The 6,610-nt window shown below is 38.7% G+C and overlaps 1 pseudogene; it reads right to left on the reverse strand.

Annotated features, from left to right (window-relative positions):
* Positions 1–205: 205 nt before the first annotated feature.
* LOC127623666 (general transcription factor II-I repeat domain-containing protein 2A-like) lies at positions 206–1,975 on the reverse strand (annotated as a pseudogene).
* Positions 1,976–6,610: the final 4,635 nt, after the last annotated feature.

Consider the following 6,610-nt stretch of genomic DNA (forward strand, 5'->3'; position numbering starts at 1 on the left):
AATTGAAATACAGGATACAATATCATTCCAAAATAAATAAACTTCAACTTAAAATATTTTGCTCTCCATAAAAAAAATCTCCTGTCAATATTATATAAATTCAAATGCTGGTATATAAAAAAATCTGAAAATATAAATAAAAAAAAGTCCTTTAAACTAAAAGTTAAATCATAACAAATCAAAACATTCCATTTTCTTGTACCATTTAGTCAGAGCCTGATACTTGCATTCTTTTCTTGGCAACAAGTTTGTTTATGTTTGGGGTTAGGTTCTGTGTTGTGGAGATTCGCAAGATGGATTGCAGGTGTTCATCAGTGATATGACTCCTATGTGATGTTTTGTTGATTTTCATCACAGAGAATAGCTGCTCACATAGATATGTGCTGCCAAACATAGACCGGATTCGAGCCACATGTTGGCAGAGCTGGGGAATCGCTTCAGGAATGAAGCGAGTGAACTGTGCGGGCCCTGCAGTATCATACTTGCCTTCAGTGTCCCTTTACATTGCAGATCTATCAGCTCCATCTGCATTTCTACAGGTACTGTTTCCACGTTGACGGCAAATGGGTTGAGAAGCAGCTTGAAGTTACTATTCTGTGCCTCAAAGTCACTGAAATGCCACGCAAACTCACATTGCTCGGGGTTTTTAGCAAAGGTAGCACTTTGGAAAACTGTGGCGCTTACTTGGTTCAGTATTACTTGGCAACAGGGAAAATTAGCCAAGTTACATTGGTGCATTTGTGTCTCCCATAAGCGCAGCTTCACTTAAAATGCCTTCACTGCATCATGCATGTCAGTTATTATGCGCTCCCATCCCTGGAGTTGGAGGTTTAAAGCGCTAAGATGCAACGTTATGTCAGCCAGGAACGGCAACTCACATTTCCACTTTTCATTCCGCACAAATGTGGAGTCTTTCCCTTTACTGTCCATGAACTGGCAGATTTCCTCACGCAGCTCAAAGTGTCTTTTGAGAACTTTTCCCTGACTTAACAACCGGACCTCCCTATGATAAGGCATATCGCCAAACTCGGAATCTATTTCCCACAGAAAAGACTGAAATTGACAGTGAATTAAACCATGGGCTCTGATAAAGTTTACGGTTTGTGTTACAGTTTTCATCACATGATACATTTTTAGAACTTTAGCACTCAGTGATTCCTCGTGTATGATACAGTGATATACTGTCAATTAACGTGCATGGTTCTCCTCCTGCATCTTTGAGCCTTGATCCTTCCCACGAGTCCACTTTTTACACCACACATCGCCGGTGCGCCATATCTTGTAAGTCCAACAAGTTTCATGTCGGTTACGCTTTGAAATACATTTTCAAAGATGTCTTCTCCTTTCGTTGTCCCGTGTATCGATTTAATGTCCAGTATTTCCTCTTTTATGCACAAATTGGAGTCCACTCCATGGATGAATATCGCCAGCTGTGCTGTGTCAGTCGTGTCAGTACTTTCATCCACAGCAAGGGAGTATACAACAAAATCTTTTGCTCTTTCAATGAACTGTATTTTCAAATCAGTGGCCATCTCACAAACCCGATTAGCAACCGTGTTTCTGCTGAGGCTTACATTTGCAAACGCCTGCGTTTTATCTGGACAAACGACGTTGCACACTTTCACCATACAGTTCTTCACGAATTCCCCCTCGGTAAACGGCCGTCCTGATTTGGTGATCTCTTCGGCCACAATAAAACTTGCTTTCACAGCAGCTTCACTTTGTGATTTCGCTTTGGTGAAAAACGCCTGCTGGGATTTCAAATTCTTCTTCAACTCCTCTACCTTTTGTAGCTTCTGCCCTGCGCCCTCATGTTTTGTCTTGTAATGCCGTCTTAGGTTATACTCCTTCATTACAGCGACATTGCTTGCGCAAATGAGACACACTGGTTTACCTACAATTTCAGTAAACATATACTCATTCTCCCACCTGTTTGAAAGGCTCTGTTTTCAGAATCAATTTTTCTCTTGCCCATTGTTGGGGCCTAGCTTTGATTTGATATTAGGGTTATATACATCAACAGACTGCTTGCTCTGACGTAGTTGATGCGGGTTGCAGTTGGCGGCAATTGCACTGCACCATGGGATTTGTAGTGTGTGTTATTGGCACTTCATATCACAGGGCCATTAAAAGCAGATATATAAAATGATCTTGCAGGCCGGATATAATTGCATGGCGGGCCGGATGTGGCCCGCTGGCCTTGAGTTTTGTCACCTGTGGTCTATGTATTCCATTTTAAGAGTGTAGTCCATTAATAGACCGAGGTGATGCAGGCAGAGATCAGTGAGGTGCATTGCAGTTCAACTGGCAGGTCATTTTGGTGAGGTCTATCCTAGGTTCCAAGGTTTAGGCAGTGGCACATGATGTATCCCATGTCTTATGGTTGGCATCAGTTCATCTTCTGAAGTCCATCGTAATAGACTGAAGTGATGTCTGTCTGGTACTGGCTGCATTTAGTCATCATCACTCAGAGACACATAGCAGTGGAGTTTGACACCAAGCAGGAACGGAGCTGGATTTGGGCGGCTATGGTAAACTCGGATCTGAATCCCAAGGTTGAGACATGAAACAAATAGAATAATATTAGCGTAGATGCCATTGAATTTTTTGCAGAGATATAAATCATGATAAATGTTACTGATTCCGATACACCTAACTAAGGCATCCTAATTGTGAGTTGATGGATAAATTAGGTGTATGCCTGGCTAGATATATGAGTCTTTATTCTAGATTTAAACTGAGAGAGTTTGTCTGCATCCTGAAAATTGTTAGGGGGGACTATTCTATAGTTTAGGAGCCAAATAGTAAAAGGATCTACCTCCTTTTGTGGATTTTGAAATTATAGGAACTATTAACAGGCCATAATTTGACAGTCTTAATGAACGTGATTGAATAAAGCATTGTAGAAGTTCACTTTACTATTATGGAGCCAAACCATTCAAAGCTTTGTACGTAGTTAACACATTTTTTAAATTAATACAAAATTTAACAGGGAGCCAATGTAACGATGATAAAATGGTGCTAATATTTCTTGGTTCTCATCAGCACTCTGGCTGCTGAATTCTGAACCAATTGAAGATTATTTATTGCACTTGAAGGACATCCTCCAAGTAATGCATTACAATAATCTAGTATTGAGGTCATGAATGCATTAATTTGTTTTTCGGCATCAGCACAGAGAGCATGTTTTGTAACTTAGCAATATTTCTGAGGTGGAAGAATGTCAACAAACACTGGAAATAAGATTTTAGAAGGACAGATTGGTATCAAATATAACACAAGATCTTTGCTGTAGAAGATGATGTAACATCCATCGAGAGTCAAATTATATTTTAGCGGCTTATTTTTAGAGGCTTTTGGTCCAATAAGTAGTACCTCTGTTTTGTGAAAATTTGGTAGAAGGAAATTTCTGGCCATCCAATCTTTGATTTCATTGATACACTGCTAATTTGGGGAATTGTGAAATTTCATTAGTTTCGAAGAAATATAAAGTTGGGTATCATAGGCATAACAGTGGAAACTTATTCCACAATTCCTGATAATAGCTCCCAGGGGAAGTATATATAAGGAGAAAAACAAAGGCCATAAAACTGATCCCTGTGACACTCCCTGATTTGAAAATTCCTCATTTCCACAGACAAAGTGGTAGCGGTCTGCTAAAGAGGACCTAAACATTGCTATTACAAGTCCACATATGCCAACATAATTTTCAAGCCTATTCAAGAGAATGTCATGATCTATCATGTTGAAGGCAGCACTAAGATCTAAAAGAACTAGAAGAGAAATGCAGCCGCAATCATGATGATAAGAGCAAGTCATTTGTAACTCAGATACGTGCCGTCTTTATACTGTGATGGGGTCTAAATCCTGACTAAAATTGTTCATATATACTATTTCTCTGTAGAAATGAACATAGTTGGGAGGACACAACCTTTTCTAGTATTTCTGTTCAGTAGCCCTACCTTTTATATTATGTTTATCTTAATTTGTTTTGTTATTTTCAAGTTTTAATGTAATCACATTTTTCTAAATGATTTAGTGAGGGGTTTGTGTTTGTTAGTTTGTGGAACAGACTTTATGTGTTTATGTGACCTGTGTGACATCTCAAGGCAGCTAGCAGACATTCGGATTAGCCAATTTGTCTGCTTCCTGACCTGTGCCCCTGTTAGTCAAATATTATCACTATTAAGTATATGAGCCAAGTTATTAGAGAGGACAGCAGCACCTTCCCTGGAGGGATGGAGTCTGTCTCTCTTTAGCAGGTCAGGTCTACCCCAAAAACTCTTTCAATTGTCTATAAATCCTATACTATTCTCCAGACATCACTCAGACATCAATCCATTCACTGACACTAATCTACTATAAACCTCATCACCACGACGAGCAGGGAGGGGACCAGAGCATATTACAGTGTTTGACATTGTTTTTGCAAGTTCACACACCTCTTTAACATTATCTCTATTGACCTCTGACTGGAGAAGCCAGACAATGTTAGTGCCGACATGAATAACAATTTTAGAAAATATTTGATTAGCATCAGCCAGCACTTGTAAATTTGATCTGATGTCAGATGCCCAACACCCCAACATTTTTTTACAATAGTAACTGGAGCCTCTATTTCCATGTTCCTTACATTAGAATCTCCTATAACAAGGGCGCTTTCAACATGATTATCAGTGGGTGCATCACTGAGTGGAGAGGATCGATTGGAAACCCTAACAGGAATGGGACAGTGGTGTCGTTTTGCTGAACGAGTATGCCGCTGAGACATCATCCAAAAATCCTGCTTAGTGGGCTCTACAGCTGGAACCATCATGCGTCTGTGTTGCTCGCTGTTCTACTCGCATCTGAAAAAGTATCTATCGGCTTCTCTTCTCATTGACCTCCACTAGCGTTCAAATGCATGTCTCTAATTCATTAACATTCTCCATCAGCCTGACTAATTCCTTACATTTATCACATGTAAATCCCTCAATGCTGATGGAAGAAGTTATAGTAAACATGTGGCATGCAGTGCAGGAAGCAATAACATGAGCAGATGCCATGACGTACCATAATTGGTTGTTGTTGTTCTTATGGTTGTTCTTTGGCGGCGAGACTTTGAGATTGATGTGAATCCCTCATGCAGTTGTTTGTTGTTGTTGTGGTGCTTCCTGATCAGCAAAGGTTTGAGATTGATGCAATCATTTGTGCAAAACACAGAGCAGAAAAAGAATACACACAGTCAAAATGTGAGATTTAGACAAGCAGGGAAAAAAGAAAAGAAAAAAGAAAAGAAAACTGGTGTGCACGGTAATAAGCACGCAGTTGAAACAGTAAAAAGCAGGAAAAAAATTAAGCATGCGGTAAAATGGCAAGGATAAATTGATGAACGTAGAGGATTAAGCAATGCTAAGCAAGCTAACAAGCTACAAACAAACACAGACTCGTGCAGCAGACCAGCAGCCTAGACTGCAGTCTAGCATAAACACAAAAACTGGTACTTGCACACTGAAGATACATAAATGTTAATAACAATAATAATATTTAAATATAATAATAATAAAACCAAAAACACAAGAACAATTATAAAAGGCATGAGTTTAATTTAGTTTAAATATTTATAATGTTACATTGTTTTAACTGTTTCTTCTGTATGATCAATATATTTATCCTATTTCTTATTAAACAAAGATGGTTTCTTTTTGAGATTAAAAATTATTTTCTCCACTGGAACATAAGAAGATATTTTTCTAAGCCACATGGTGACTTCAGGAGGTTCAGCAGCCTTCCACTGTACAACAATACACTTATTTTCTGACATAGAATTGTTTCATCCCCCAAAGACCGTAGGACCCCTTTTTTCTCTTATAACTTCATCTATTGGAAGAGAAGAAAGAGGTACTAAGTGACCATCTTGTTGTGTAAGGAACTTCCTTGAAGGAACTTTGTACTCAGCTGCTTAAATGTTATGAAGGACTCTCCCTCATATAAGTCCCCAAACACCTCAATGCCCTTATTAAACCAGTATTGTGTTTACACATCTTTAAGTACATCTGGAAGAGCGGGATTAGACTGAAATGTAGTGTTATCTTTTATTGGTATTTAACATTTGTATTTTTTTCTAATATCCGACACCAACTTGCAGGTTAATCTAACAAACGGATTGTTGACTTCCTTCACAACATAAGTCAGGGGAATATATAATGCCTTATCCAGAGGAATTTTCCCTTCATGATGTTTTTCAATTTGTGTCTAATGTAGGTGCATGAAAAAAAAGATTCTGCCACATCCAAACAGCTCTCAGTTGCGCAGCCCAAAAATAGAGTAAGAAATCAGGGAGATGTGACATAGGAGAGGAGGGGAAAAACCTGTGACACTAAAATCAGAACATATGACAAATGAACCATAGTATAACTCAATTGCAACGTATTCCCTGTATCATAAACGTAATAGGCAGTTGGGCATTCACTCACATCCCCCCAAGGGTGAAAATACGCAGTTTGTAGCTTCAATTCTTTTTAAGACATTAAGATTTTTATTTGAGCCATTTAGTAGCAATTAAGCTAACTAGATATTTTTATAAGCAGAATTGTATTTTCCACTTTGTTTTCAGTATTAAATGATCATT

Source organism: Xyrauchen texanus, chromosome 30 (assembly GCF_025860055.1).
Source record: "Xyrauchen texanus isolate HMW12.3.18 chromosome 30, RBS_HiC_50CHRs, whole genome shotgun sequence".
In the NCBI taxonomy this organism is placed as follows: domain Eukaryota; kingdom Metazoa; phylum Chordata; class Actinopteri; order Cypriniformes; family Catostomidae; genus Xyrauchen; species Xyrauchen texanus.